The sequence below is a fragment of the Cryptomeria japonica genome, chromosome 8 (genome assembly GCF_030272615.1).
Source record: "Cryptomeria japonica chromosome 8, Sugi_1.0, whole genome shotgun sequence".
Taxonomy (NCBI): domain Eukaryota; kingdom Viridiplantae; phylum Streptophyta; class Pinopsida; order Cupressales; family Cupressaceae; genus Cryptomeria; species Cryptomeria japonica.
In genome coordinates, this window is record NC_081412.1 from 437,403,238 (window position 1) to 437,419,597 (window position 16,360).

The following is a 16,360-nucleotide window of genomic DNA, read 5'->3' on the forward strand; positions in this document are numbered from 1 at the left end:
CATGAAGTTTGAAATTTGACCCAAAAAAAGGTTCAAGTTTAAGGTTCAAAGAATGTAAAATGCTGACAAGGACTCACGAAAACTTAAAACCGCACGAAAGGGAAAAACATTCAAAACAACGCTCGTTGAACTTTGAACCTTGAACCAAAAAGGTTCAAGTTCAAGGGTCAAGTTCAACGCAGTGAAACTTAACAATGGCCGAGTTATACAGGGAAAATTAAGCAAATGACTTGACCAACAGATTAGAAGGACATTACTCCGACTAAGGACATATATGAAATAGAAATTTTATATGGGCCTAACACTTAGTTATATTAAGATGACCAGTAGTAATCTAAAATTTTCTTTTACTTTTTTTAGTAAAGTAGTTTGATGTTTTGGTCAAATGGTTTGGTAGTTTCAGATCTATTATAATGTTATTTTGATATGCCAGTCAACAGGTAAACTGGTAGTGCTATTGCAGTTTATTACTTAGTGTTTGAACCAGTTAGTTTAGTGATTGACTTGTGAGATTGTTTTTGAGTTTGGTGAAAGCTAAGTCAGTTTTTCATCTATTGATTCACCCCCCCCTCTCATTTTTTGTCTGGATCCTTATTGATTCATCATATCATCAAGATGTTACCTCTAGTCTGAGTACCGGTTGCAATCTCCAATCCAGATCTCTTGATGATTTTGCATTTTCCATCCTTGAACTGTAATTGAAATCCCATATCCACCAATTGTCCTACACTCAAAAGATTATGCCTTAAACCTTCAACATAATAAACATTATCAATGTTGTTCTTACCATCCAATGATATAGTTCCTCTTCCTCTAATCATGCATGCTTTGTCATCTCCAAATCTGACCAGACCTCAATCAAATTCTTACAAAGATAGAAACTTCCTTTTATCTCCAGTCATATGATGTGAACATACACTATCTATCACCCGTTCATCCTTGTCTTCAACTTTAGCAACAATATCCTTCTCTTCATTTTGAATGACAGGTTCTAGAGCATCTTCCTTGATAGCTAAGAATACCCATTCCTTCACATTTCCGGATCCTTTAGTTGAATATTTTGTCGATGCATCATCAGAATCATCAATTACACCTTCCTCATCAGCATAGTAGCATGATTTATCTTTGTTCCTCCTGTACTTATTCTTGTTCTGATATTCATGGTTAGGCTTAAAAGATCTATCTTTTTCTTCAAATCTTGAATCCCTCTTAGGACATCTGGATGCAAAATGACCTATCTTATTACATGCAAAACATTTGAAAGGTGATTTTCCTTCATACTTACTTACTATCGGACCCTTAGGTACTCTTCTAGCAAATAGGGCTTCAAGGTTCTCAAGCTCTTCATCTTCTTTCATCATATCCTCTATTTCCTTCACATTTAATGCTTTACAATCACTCTTGTCGGTTGATGATGTAGATGCCTTGAGCGTAGAATCTATCTTCATAGCTCCTTGAGGACCAAATTCTTCAAGCTCAAAAGCAGATAAATTTCCAACCAAATTATCCCTGTTAACATAAGTATTAGACATAGTTCCCATCTCATTAATTGCAGTAGCCTTCATCTTGTAAGATAGTGGCAAAGATCTTAATACTTTAGAAACAATCTCATCTTCCCTTAGAGATCCACCACAACATTGAATTCCCAAGACAATTTCATTGACTCTTTCCATAAAAGAAGAAACTCTTTCATCTTTCTCCATTCTCAGGTTGTCATACCTCACCTGGTAACCATCAAGTTTAGTAATTTTAATAGTAGGGTCACCTTCATTCAGAGTCTCCAACTTATCCCATATAGCTTTTGTAGATGATTTGTCCGTTAATCCCATTACCTGCTGATCTAAAAGGGGGCTCAAAAGGGTTTCTATAGCTCTACAGTCATTTTCAATGTTCTTATCCAAGTTTGTCAAGGAGGGTTGCTAGATGTCGGATTATAAGGAGTATATCCTTTCTTAGTGATCTCCCAAATCTCCTTTCTAAGATATCTTAGATGAGTCTCCATTCGAAGCTTCCATACCCTGTAATTTGTTCCTTCATGTTGGATACAATTGTTTAATTGTGTATTGTCTTTGATGTTACACAAATGTCATATCAGTCTACCGAGTTCAGAATGTTCGGCAAAGCAGTTAGACAGAGTCTACCGAGTTCAGAATGTTCGGCAAAGCAGTTAGACAGAGTCTACCGAGTTCAGACGGTAAGAGAAGCAAGTTACAGAGTCTACCTAGCACTCCAGTATGCTATACCGAGTTCACAGTATTTACCGAGTTAAGTCGGTCTTCAAAGAATATGTGAAGGAAAGTCAGTCTATACCGAGTTCAGTCGGTTACCGAAGAATCAGCAGTGTTCACCGAGCATCAGTGAAATGTTTATGCAGCCGACTGAAGCAATATTTATTTATTGAAATTTGTATATGTAGCCGACCTATGTAATATTCATCTTAACTTGTAATTGGGCCGACTTGGTAACCTGAATGGTATATATGAGAGAACAAGTTGCGATTTCGAAGTGTGGAAAAATATGAAAAGTATGGAAATGTGAAGGAGCAGAAAAGTGCGAATTCTGATGAAGGATCAGTGATATCCTTGAGGTGCAGAAAAGATATATGTGATCAGTAAGGATCTGTTGGCGCAGAACAGAGATCTGTATCAGCAAGATAAGTTGTATTTAATTCAGATCACTTCATTGTTGCTTTCTAACCATTGTAGCAGTGATACCGAAATCTCTTAACAGAGTTGGTCTAACAACCATTTTGTAAATCCTCTGACAAGGTGAGAATTCGGTTGAATTGTTCTTAAGACCTTTCACAAGGCCACTCCTAGCAGGGTGATCAAATCCTCTAACAGGGTCACACCTAACAGTGTGTTTTGTAACCTTTAACAGGGTTGGCTCCTAATAGGGCTCACTTCAGAAGAGTGAAAATCAGTAACTAGTTACATTGGTGGTTTTCCCAAAATTGGGTTTCCACGTTATATCTGGTGTTACTTGTGATGCATGTTAATGTTTAATAACACTGATAAGTTAATTTACCGAGTTTCAACAGTTTATATTTAAGACATCTAAGGGACTTGTGGATTTATTTTTGTGGTAACTGATTCACCCCTCCCCTCTCAGTTACTCCATCCATATTTCCAACACTTCAATCCTAGGGTTGTCCTTTTGGTAAGAAATTGAATTTCAATGACTGTTCGCCATAGGATCTATTAATGCCCAAAAACAAGTTTACACTGACTCAAAGGCAGAGACCAAGTTGTTTTCTCCTGAAAATATCTATGGAAAGCCACTTCCAACTGTTTAATATTTTTCATAACTGGACCAACAATGATAAGGATGCGAGATCCTTCTGCAGAACCAGGGAGGGTGACCCCCATGCTTATTTGTGATTTTATGCCACACTCACAAATCATGCATGAAATAAAGTAGATAATCTCATATAAAGACTCAACAATAAGGGAGAATGCTCAGGAATGGCAAATTCCTTAGTGATCCTCAACCAGCTTGGATCATGAGATGACTAATACACATGAGAACATTCATGTAAAAAAAAAATATTATGATATTCAACAAGTAATAGCAAACCAGTGGTGATTCCAAACTGTAAATAAATACCAAGGTATTCACTTAATTATGATGAGTGCCTTATTCCATTGGGTACATGAATTCATACTACATTAGATTGTACTTCTGATAGAATTTATCTAACAACATTTAACCTGAGATAATATTGCCTTCCAATACATCGTATTTGTAATCCCCACCCAAAACTACTTATCAAAATCCCTGTAAAGATCCCTATCACTCTGTAATTTCATTCTAGAATTTAATTGACTCCTAAAACCAAAGAATGAACAAAAAAGTACATACACCAAAACAATTCAATGATTGATAAAATCCTCAATAATATGCATTCAAAACATGATAGAACAATACACTGGAGAGAAGTGGGTTTGAATCATATATTTATTTATTAATTTTGGTGTCTCTGTAAGAATACAATCCATACATAATTCCTTCAAGAACCCCCAAATATTATAGACACAAGACTCTTTCTAATTTTTTCTCTATAAAATATAGTTTTACAATCCTTTTGTTTCACCTAGACTTTTTCTATTTGTAAACAAAAATTTGGAACACTTAAGGGACCAAAATTCTAAGCCTTGTCTCATAGCCCTAAATTCCCTTCTATAAAAAACAAGGGAGAAAACAAGCTTTAGGCCAGAGGAGACACCTGTCATCTTCGAATGACTATATATAACCGCATTCTATTATATAGAACAATCATCCTCGAACTTGCTTATACTAGATCAAAATATGCAACCGCCTTCTTCAAAACTCATGATGAAAATTACTTGCATCCTATCTTATGGGTTCCGAATTATCTGCCACTAGAAGAGAAAAATAGTTATGCAAATTGTTTGCAACTTTCTATTCATTATTCATGTAAAGCGGAAAAATCGAACCCTAGTTGTTCTCCCCTCCCCAACTCCAAGGAGAGAGAAGGGAGAGTCACTAGGGTTGATGGTTTTCACTTAGGAGAGACTTTACTTTCAAAAGAGGGGTTGAAACCCACAAGATCCAATCCCATGCAATGCAAGATTGGATTCTAAATGAGTTTCAAGGGTTAAGACATCAAGGATACCCTCTTTTGTAAAGAATGTAGATAGAAAGATTGAACTAGGAATGCATGTAAAGTAGGAAAGATTCGCTTATAAACAGAGATAGGGATATGGGATGAAGCTGTGGACCTGGAATTAGCAGTAAAATGTCAAGACAGTGCTGTTCTGCAAATTTGAGCAAAAGTTGACGGGACGATGGCGCCCGGCATGCACACGGTCCTCCGAAAAATCCGCGAAATGAAGGGGGATCTGTTCGTCTCTGCACAAGGATTCCAGATCTTCAATTACAGCCACGTACTTGCAACCTCCACATAGAAAAGAGAGGACGATTGGGGGGTTAGGGATGAGGGGTTTGCCTTTAGGTCAAACCCTGGTTTTGGAATTAACTAAGAAATGAGAATGTTGTAAATGTAAATGTTTGTAATGTAAACAAGTACTGATACCTTGTTGTAAGAATGTTTGTATTCTTACATGCGAAGGTGTAATGTATGTAGTATGTTGTATGTTGTATGTGATCTCCTCTTCAATGGTTGAATCCTTGTCTTGAATGCAACACTTAGCCTTGAATGGAGACTTAGAATGCTCAATTGCTTGAAGGAATGCTTGAATGCTTGAATACTTGAATGTTTGAATATCGCTTTCGCCTTTTGTTCTTGCTTATTTCCTTTTTTTTTGACCCCCTCAAATGGGAGAGGAAATGTAGTTTATATACTTGTCAATTTGGGCTAATAGACTGATTTTCCCGACCTTAGGCTGACCAGGAAACATTATTTTCCAATTTGCAAACTTAAAGACCCGATGCCCACAAGAGACCGGGCCCAAAATAGGGCCAGGGACCAGGGCGTTGGGCGCCATGGTCCTGGGTGACCAGGGCGCTAGGTGCCCTAGTCCAGAAGGACCAGGGCACTGGATGCCATGGTCCCACCTCCCGGGACAGCAGGGTGCAAGGAGGAATCAGCCCAGGGTGCAGAAAAATGCAGTTTTTGATGTTGTAAACAAGTTTCGAGGTCTCCATTGAGGTTCAACATTGCCCTGCCATCGTGAAGACCCAAATGCAGTCGAAATTGCAAGTGTCACAATTTTAGGACGCTACATTTAGCCCCCACTTTAGCAGGAGTATAAGCATACGCTCATACTTCCGGTAAATTACAAGGAAACAACATTGAAAAACTTTCACCACATCAAGGAGGCAAGATACACCAAGCCCCCAGTGGACTAAGGATCTTACGACTTCGATTGAAAAATTAAAAGGGAAGATCATGAGGGAGAACCATGACTGTCGGTAGTAAGGTTCCCTCACTATGAGTCATGCAAGAAAGATATTAAAAATTTTCAAGGCAAAGCTAAATTTGTCAAGAAATTTTCCAGTATCTTGAAAAGATATGCATGGGATGTATGCCCCCCTACGTTAAAATGATCGCACATGCCTCACCGGGGGTGATTGCTTTAACATAGTGATACATATAAGAAATGAGAAAGGAGCATGTTATCACAAGGATTTAGCCCCCAAGTGTGAGATAAGCCCAAGGATAATAGACACAAAACACAAAGCACAAGGTGACTTCGCTTTCCTTGGGGTCAGTATGCTGTATGATAATTCATGTATATCATATGTATGTATGCATAATTGTTCTTCATTCCCCAATCAAGGAAGGTCACCTAGAAGAAGGGAACACATGTGTATTTTGAGTCAACATGAGAGAGACCAAAAGAGATCTCAATGCTTTGCATCATCCTCAAGTAGACAACACTAAGGACAACAAATAGAAGAATGAGAATAACATATAGAAGAGGTAACAAAAGAGAGGAGGAGAGAGTCTGCTATGCTAATGAACTAGTCTAGCACGTCAGCTACCCCCCGATCTTGCTGATCAATATTTCGGGAAGGTAGGAAACATGCTAGAGGAGGAACATCCAACACAGCAGATGGAGCTATCACAAGATCCAAACAAGGGCTATGTTCATACCCCAAGCCACGGTGTTCTTGTCTAGGAGCTAGGATAAGTGCTTTAGAAAATTCATTAGATAGATGGTTATCAACATCAACATATTCATATTCACTATCAGAATGAACAGGAGTAACATTTTCATCATGAATGACATTTTCATCTATATCATCATCAAGATTTATAAAAATAGGATCTTTAACTCGCACAGGATCAAGACCATCATGCATCTTATGTTTAGGAGATTTTGGCTCAATTTCTGGTTGAGGAGAAAATGGAATAATGCTAGCTAAAAGTGTTTTTGGGGATTGCAAAGTTTGAGAAGCAGCTACCTGAGCTCTAAGACAACGCTTTCATCGACGTTCACGTGCAGAACGATTTCGTCTAGTCTTAGTAGGAAGTTGCGAAGATTGAGGAGGAGGAATGTTCTCATCCTTATCACTTGGGTGTTTAGGTTGTGGTCTCTTAGGTTGAACAATAGGAGAAGAGGAAGGTCTCTTCTCTCCATAAGAGGAAGGAGGAGGAACTGCTCCATACAAAGGAGGAATATTTGGTTTAGGAAGGACACCAAGTCCATCATGACGAGGAGGGATAGGTCTACTTTTAGGAAGTTTATTAGATATAGGCATAATCACATTCATAGGAATGGGTTGGGAATCTTCTTGAGGAAAGACATTAGTTTTATCTTTCAAAGGAAGAACTTCCTTTTGAAGAATGATAGGAATGTCAAGTTTGGGTGTTCTAGGTTCACTTAGAGATAGGATCATATCTTTTTTCCACTTTTGATAAGATTTAAAAAGATGATCACTTCGCGGAGGAAGAGATTGGAATTGTTTAGGCCTAAAGTAATCAATAGGAACGCTAGAAGTTCTTTCAGCTGGTTTAAAGAGACTATGATTGATAGTAACAACTTCACCATTATGGGGAAATTTCAAAAATTTGTGAATAGGAGAAGCAATAGCTTTCATGGAAGATAGCCAAGGATAGCCTAGCTTCACACGAAATTGTTCAGATGATGGAATAATAGCAAAGTCCACATCAAGGGATTTGTTATGGACCTCAATAGGTAATATAATAGAACCAATTGCAGGAGAAGAAAATACATCTAATAGTTTCACAACCACATTTGTTTCATCATAGATCACTTGATTCAATTGCAAAGTAAAAAGAAATTCTTCAGTAATGACATTAACCATATAAGAAGGATCAATAAGCACTCCACGGAAAGGTGTATTTTTGACTTTTGTAACTATATATAAAGGACCATCAGGTGCCCTGATAGTTTCACTAGAATCAAAGGTGATGGAAGGTTCTTTAGGGATTTTCTGCTGCTCTACAAAGTTAATCACATTCGGAGTCATAGACACAAGATCATCAGGTGAGACAGAGGAATCAGTAGTATCAATCGCATTAGAGGTATGAGAAGGTAATGGATCAGTAAAAATCTGAAGATTTTGGTTAGGAGGAGCTACAAATGTTTTGCCTTTATCATTCACTCTAGAAATAGAGATAGTATTATTATCAATCAAATCTTGAATTTTACCCTTTAAAGCAAAACATTTTTTAGTATCATGCCCAGGATGACGATGAAATTGACAAAAAGATTTGTTATCAAAATAGGGTGAATTAATCTTTGCAGGGTCTATTTGTCTTATAGGAGGAAGAGTAAGCACATTTTGTTCCAATAACTTATTCATAATACTATGCAATGATTCATTCAAAGGAGTAAATTTTCTTTCTTTCTTGAAAAACTTAGAAATAGGAGGCACACCTGATGCTGCATTCACATTGTTGTTGATGATGTTTTCATTGAATTTAATGGACTCTCTATTCAGTTTAAACTTCCCAAATGGTTGTTGACTACTATCACCCTTATCACTCGGAGCCATAGGATTTGCTTGTTCCATTTGACTCACAGTCAGTTGATAATTGTGAAGAGTTGCGCACAACTGTTGGAAAGAAGTAAACTCAGAAAATAGAAGTTTTTCTCTAATATCTTTTTTTAAATTAGAAATAAAGATTCTTTGAATATCATTGTCAGGTACTGGAAAAGAAATTTGAGCATATAAATGCTTATATCTACCAATGAAATCAGTCACTTTTTCTTTAACACCTTGTTTACAATGCATTAAATCAATCAAAGTAACTTTAGGACTTATATTGTTTTGAAATTGTTGAATAAAAGCATTTGCAAGTTGTTCAAAAGAAGTAATAGAATAAGAAGGCAACGAGCAATACCATTGTAGGGCTTTATCTCTTAATGTTCTAGTAAACAGTTTTGCAAGCAACCTTTGGTCATAAGCAAAATCGATACATATTGTTTGAAAGGTCTTAACATGTGTTAGAGGATCACCCTTACCATTGTAAAGCTCCAAATGCGGAATTTCAACATGTTTAGGGAGGATAGCTCAAACAATGTCAAGAGAAAGTGGGCTCGCAACATCAAATGTGGGCACACTAAACTTAGATTGATTCATAGAGGCAATTTGTTGCTGTAGGGAAGAGACAGTTTGTGCAAGATTGTTAATGGTCACTTCAGTCGAAGAGTTCATATTAGATGTGTTAGATTGTGATGGATGTGTTATGTTATTGAAAGAAGGTAGAGAGTAAGGTGGTGGGACACTATGATAGTTAGTCATAGGAGATGATTGGAAAGGAGGAACACTACAAGGAGGAATGGAAGGGTTAAATGAATTGACCCCTTGTGTCATGTTTATTTGTGGAGATATAATAGGGACACTCATTGAAGGAATGAATGAAGAAGTCGGATTGAATGAAGGAAGAGGGTTGATTGAAGAAGAGGGATTGCCCCCATGACTAGTGATCATAGGTGGAATGTCTTGTATTGAAGTAGTCATTATGTTTGATGTAAAAGTAGGTATACTAGCAATAGGAGTTGTCAAAGGAATAGAATGATTAGGAGGTTGTGTATAACCTAAAGTTTCAGCACAACTCTTCATAGGCATCACATTTGAATCCACAATGTGTGCAATTCCATTCTTATCACTTTGAACCATACGTTTTAGACCCTCAATTAAAGAAAGAGCTTGACTATTGGGGTATTCTTGAGACATCCATTGTCGAAAATCATCAAATTGGTTATCCAATTTTGAAAGTTGTTCTACAGAAACCTCATGGAGAGCTTCTTCATCATTAAGAGGATTAGAGGAATTACCCATGTCCTCATTAAAAGGGCCATTCAAATTAGGTTCCATCTCCTCGGTAATTACACCTTGGAAAGACTTAATTCTAAGGCTTCGTCTAACGGGAATAGTGTAAGTAGGGCTTATTGTTGTAAAACTCATGCACTAAAGAGAGAGAGAAGATTTTGAATTTTAGAGGTAGAAAATTTCAATAAAATCAACCAATCTCCTAGATTTAAGCTGTTAAATACAATGAGGACAATCTCCCAAAATTTTAGAAAAAATGTCAGGGACCGTGGCGAACGGAGTGCACACGGTCCTCGCAACTTTTTTCAAAATTTTCAGGGATGAAAGTGATGATGATTTCAAAGCTAATCTGAAAAAATTGAGTGATTTTACGATCTGTAGATAGGCCGAATTAAAGTTGCAATCTCAAAATTGAACCCTACCAAGATTGTTGAAAAATGTAAATTTTGAATCTTGAAAAAGAGGGGGAAACTGAAATTTTGAATTCTATGATTTTAGAAGGAATACTAAAAGCAATGCAGGCTTTGAAATTTAAAAGTTGACTCGATTTCATGCAAAATTCGAATTTGAAAGTGGAAATCAAAGTTGTTGCAATTAAACACTTGATTTCAAAAGTCACAAATTGTAAAAATTTGAATAAAACACTGAAATTTTGAATGAATGCCAACACACTTCTCAGATTTAGGATTGTAAGAAACACAATTTTAATATGAATTTCAATTTCAACAATTTTTGAATGATTAGAAACCTCAATCCAAGTAGTCACTAGACCAACTTTGACTTTAATTTTGAAAGTGTTAAAATTGATAAAATAAACCAAAAATCTGGATTTTAGCAGAAAAATACAGTAAGATCTAGCTCCCGAAATTTCAAAAAAAATGTCGGGGATGATGGCGCTCGGGGTGCACACGGTCCTCGCAACTTTTTTCCAAATTTTCAGGGATGAAAGATATTGTGATTTTGTTGCGGAATCCAAAGTTACAGCTGATTTGGAGGTGTTTTGATAAGTGAAATTATCAGTCAAAGGTTGAATCAAGAAGGTCTTAAAAATTAGGGTTTTGACATTTAACCACTTAATTTTTAGAATTAAAGCACAAATATGAATTGACAATTTGCAATAGAAGGGTAGATCTGAAACAAGCATTAACAATTAAACGTTTCACAAGTTTAATTACTTAAAAAGACAATTTTAGGGTTTTTATGCAATCAACCTCTAAAATTTGCAAAAGATCAAACATGGAAATATAATTAGGAAAGCAAAATTTTCAGATCTAACCATGAATAATCAGAATGAGGATGTTCATGTCGGGTTCACCAAAATGTAAAGCGGAAAAATTGAACCCTAGTTGTTCTCCCCTCTCCAACTCCAAGGAGAGAGAAGGGAGAGTCACTAGGGTTGATGGTTTTCACTTAGGAGAGACTTTACATTCAAAAGAGGGGTTGAAACCCACAAGATCCAATCCCACGCAATGCAAGATTGGATTCTAAATGAGTTTCAAGGGTTAAGACATCAAGGATACTCTCTTTTGTAAAGAATGTAGATAGAAAGATTGAACTAGGAATGCATGTAAAGTAGGAAAGATTCGCTTATAAACAGAGATAGGGATATGGGATGAAGCTGCGGACCTGGAATTAGCAGTAAAATGTCGAGACGGTGCTGTTCTGCAAATTTGAGTGAAAGTTGACTGGACGATGGCGCCCGGCATGCACACGGTCCTCCGAAAAATCCGCAAAATGAAGGGGGATCTGTTCGTCTCTGTACAAGGATTCCAGATCTTCAATTACAGCCGCGTATCCGCAACCTACACACAGAAAAGAGAGGATGATTGGGGGGTTAGGGATGAGGGTTTTGCCTTTAGGTCAAACCCCAGTTTTGGAATTAACCATGAAATGAGAATGTTGTAAATGTAAATGTTTGTAATGTAAACAAGTACTGATACCTTGTTGTAAGAATGTTTGTATTCTTACATGTGAAGGTGTAATGTATGTAGTATGTTGTATGTTGTATGTGATCTCCTCTTCAATGGTTGAATCCTTGTCTTGAATGCAACACTTAGCCTTGAATGGAGACTTAGAATGCTTAATTGCTTGAAGGAATGCTTGAATGCTTGAATACTTGAATGTTTGAATATTGCTTTCGCCTTTTGTTCCTGGTTATTTCTTTTTTTTCTGACCCCCTCAAATGGGAGAGGAAATGTAGTTTATATACTTGTCAATTAGGGCTGATAGACTAATTTTCCCAACCTTAGGCCGACTAGGAAACATTATTTTCCAATTTGCAAACTTAAAGATCCGATGCCCACAAGAGACCGGGCCCAAAATAGGGCTAGGGACCTGGGCACTGGGCGCCATGGTCCTCGGGGACCAGGGCACTAGGCACCCTAGTCCAGAAGGACCAGGGCACTAGACGCCATGGTCCCACCTCCCGGGACAGCAGGGTGCAAGGAGGAATCAGGCCAGGGTGCAAAAAAATGCAGTTTTTGATGTTGTAAACAGGTTTCGGGGTCTCCGTTCAGGTTCAACATTGCGCCGCCATCGTGAAGGCCCAAATGCAGTCGAAATTGCAAGTATCGCTATTTTAGGACGCTACAATTCAAATACATGATACTCCATGTACTATAGTCTTCATCAGGTGGCCAATTGAAATTCATGACCTCATCAACTTTTTCTCTATATGGAATATACTTAACGGCTACTTGGTTTTCCTCTCTTTCAAAAGTTTCAAAAAATAATCCTGTAGCAATTATTTTATCATACTATCCTCCAACATATCCATATTTATCCCATCAAAAATCATTTCTACTTGGGTATTGATGACTCTCTCTCCCTCTTCCTTCCAAAATTGCAAAGGCTTAACTACCCCTTCTCTATCTTCAATATCTGGCAAAAGAGTTTATTATAATTCACTAAAACTCTTCATCAATTCTCGTACCTTTCTTTCTATATTTTTTGGCAAAATTGGGCTTCCTGCATTGATTTCACCAACAAATATGTTGGTTGGAGTGCATGTGGTCTCTGAGCATGAAACTTAGAGGCTATAGACATCATTCTAAGCTCATTTCCCCTTTGTAACAACTTTGTAAACAGGGAAATTTCCACTTCTTTATCATCATTAAACTTTTGAAAAGCATCAAAAAGTAAAGAATTTAAGGCATGGATACTATTTAACCTGCTTTCAATTTTCTTATTCAAATGAGTTAGCACTAAGCTAACTATATCCTTCTGTTGCTCGACTGATTGCTTATCTAATTCTTTCAATTTACTTTCTAATTCAACAATCTTCTCTAAAAGCTGAGACTCATTTGGTTCAGTTGATCTTGTAGTACCAAGATCATCATCATCATCATATGGGACTAATACCATGCCAAGGACATTAGTACTTGTATTTAGTTGAGTTGCTTCTCCTCCTTGGACCATAGGTGGTGACCTGGATGTTGATGGCATAGATGATCCTGTAAGTGCAGTATAGGAAACCTTTATTTGTCCTTTCTCAAGGAGTTGCACTCTTATTTGCAACTCCACACACCTTTTCTGAGATGCATTATAGTCATTAAAAATCTTGTCAAACTTCTTTACCAGCTCAGCCTTCTCTGAAGCTTCCTTTTTTGCGCTCTCATGTGCCAGCTTAGCAACATCAACATTTAACTTTGTAGCCTCTACACTTGATGTGTTGGTTGCTCTCTTTATAATTAAGTTTCCCCTTAAGTCGGGGTTTAAATCACTAATGTTAGGTTTCCTAGCTCCTTCCTCTAGTGCCCATATGGCCAAGGTTGCATAATCATCTGCAAAGTCTGATCCTCTTAATGCTAACCTTGCTTCTTCTTCTTTTGATTTCCTAATTGTGTCAAATGCCACTACATCTACTATATTCCATTCTGGCAATATCAAGACTCTAGCCTGACTTACAATTTTCCTACCCTCATCAGCAATGATTTCCTTGAACTCTTCCATCATTTCATTCTTTACTTCCTCTTGGATTTGTTGATCTGATATGTCTGGCCTTTGGGCCTTCCTTTATATTCCTCAACCTTTGTCTTCCATACTAACTGCAGAAAGGTTGGGCTTCTTACAAAAGCATCATCCTCAAGGAAATTGTCAAATGCCTCCTTTCTTGCATTTTTGAAGGCTTTACCCTGGATATCCAAGGGAGTAAGATCCAAATCCAAATTAGGAGGCAATGTAGGAATACCAATCTACATTTCTGCACTTGTTGCAACAAACCTATCTTCCTCCACCTGTTCCTCATCTTGCCTTACTGGTGAAAAAGATACAGATGATGGCGAAGGGCTTCTGTCAAAATCTTTAAGATCAATGATCTTGACTCCTTGAAGAGGCTTAGTTTGTATCTTGGGGAAAGGATCTGAACTCATCATCTTCTTACCCTTTCTCCTTGTCAATCTCCCACTATCATTGCTATTATCCTCTTCCTCACTTGTTTCTTCTCTAACTCTTTTGTGAGGAGATTCCTTAATATGCCTCCCTTCTATCACACCACTTTCTCTCTAGGATATAAGAGGTTGTGAATTTGATTGTTGTTGGCCATGAACTTCTTCAAGTCTGGCTAGCTTCTCCCTTAAGACCTTCGTCAATTCATCAAAAAATTTCATAACAAATTCAATCTTGGCATGGAATGGGGAAAAATCCTTTAATGGATCATATTTTGGATCCATCTTTTGAATAGGAGCCCATAATTTTCTAAAAATTATCTACTTCTCTTTTCTCCATTCCTGAGTTATGGGGTCAAATTCACTCCTAATTAAGTCCTTAGGAAAATTATGCACGTGGGGCACTAGAGCTCCTTTTTTTCTTCTTCTAAAATCATTGTAAAAACCCACAGGATCACTGTTTCTAGTTGTACTTACCCCTAAATGATATGGAGCAAAGAATTTGTCAAAGTACTCATATCCTCTCTTTATAATCACAAAGTAAGGGATAATGGTGTAATCTGGGAAGAATGTCCTTTTTCCTTTTCCTTTTAAATCTTTGTCTAAAATACATCCAATTTGCCACATCACCTTGGCAAAACCCATTCTCAGAGGAACATTGAAGGGCAGTACATGAGGCTTTCCGGAAAAGCCATAGATTCTGACTAAAGTACTTATAGTGTATGAGATAAAATCCCCCCAATTATGTTCAATCTTGGCAAGAGGCACCCTCTCCTTGGGTCTCACAAAATAATGCAATTCATTAGGAATCCTTGTTGGATTCACTATCAACCTTTGTCTTAACCTAGAAGCAAAGTTGTTATCAAACCTTATATAGCTAGCTTCGTGTCTATCCCATGACATGTGTGTGCTCCAGAATTGTATTGGAATCTCCTGGTATCTATTGTCTTTCTGAGGTTCATGGTACCTTCAAAATAATCTACATTCCTTGAAAGGAACATATGCATGAGTTAAGAATACCAGGAGAACTTAACACCAACAACTTGATTCTTAATGTCTAATAATCCCTCATGAATTTTTTCCTCAAGGTAAGGAGAAAAATAAAAAACTACTATAAAATCTGGATGTTGTATCTGCATAGTCATGTACATAAAATCATGCGGCATCACTGTAATGGGATTAAAACCCAATATTTGGGATAGAGAAAAGAAAGTAGCCTAGAAATAGGGAGTGAAAGCACCAATTGGGAATGAATCTTCTAAGCTAGGTCCAATATGTTATGTTGTACTTCTCGCTCTGGCTAAATGCAGTGGAAGGAAATTCTTTCTAATGAATTCCTTGATCTTGTAATACTTTGCCTTTTGTTCATTTAAATCTACTGGTACTAGGCTAGGGGATGGTTCATATGAGTCAAAAATCTCTTGAAACTCCTCCCTTTTGATGGTTAGTAAAATCTCTCCATCATTTCCCCTAATAACTCTTGAAACTGGGTCATATCTATTTGCAACAACCTTGAGAAAACTGACATCCATGAAAACACTCGGTACTAGCAACTTGCCCAAATCATACTGCCAAGGACTTGATAATTGGGAATTTAATTTCCTTTGTCCATACCATGATTTAAAAATCTCTAACCTAGTTGCCGGTATATTAGCATTCGCTAAGCAGAATGCTTTGTTAGTTAACCCTTCCCCTAGGGTTTTTCCATCCACGAACTTCTGCCCCTACTACTTATCATTTGTAGAGGGTTTTAACTTGTCCAAGACATCATCATAAAGATTTATTTTCATATAATCCACTTGCCCTGAATGTTTCTATGAGGGAGCCATCTTCTGCAAGTAGGGATTTATACTATATTTCCAAATTTGGAAAGGAAAACTAGGACTAGTACAAGACTTTTTAAATTACCAGTGTAATTCAAACAAATTTCACTATTCTCTATCTAGTATCTTAACCCTAGAACAAATTGAATATTCTTCTTGAAACCTCACACACAATCTATAAAATCAATTTGTTTTAAGAAAATATGGAGAGCTCAAATAAACTTACTGCTTTTGATTTTTGCTAGAGATGACAATTCTGTGTCATAGAGAGTCGTTTTAGTTTCCTTCAACAGTAGGAAATTCTTAAAGATTGCTATGAAATCTTTTGCGAATGAAAAACCTTTTAAGAGTCTTTTAATTGTTGACTGGGAAAGAACACAAATGTCGCGTCTGCCATTAATATTCGCGTGAGTGAAACAATGG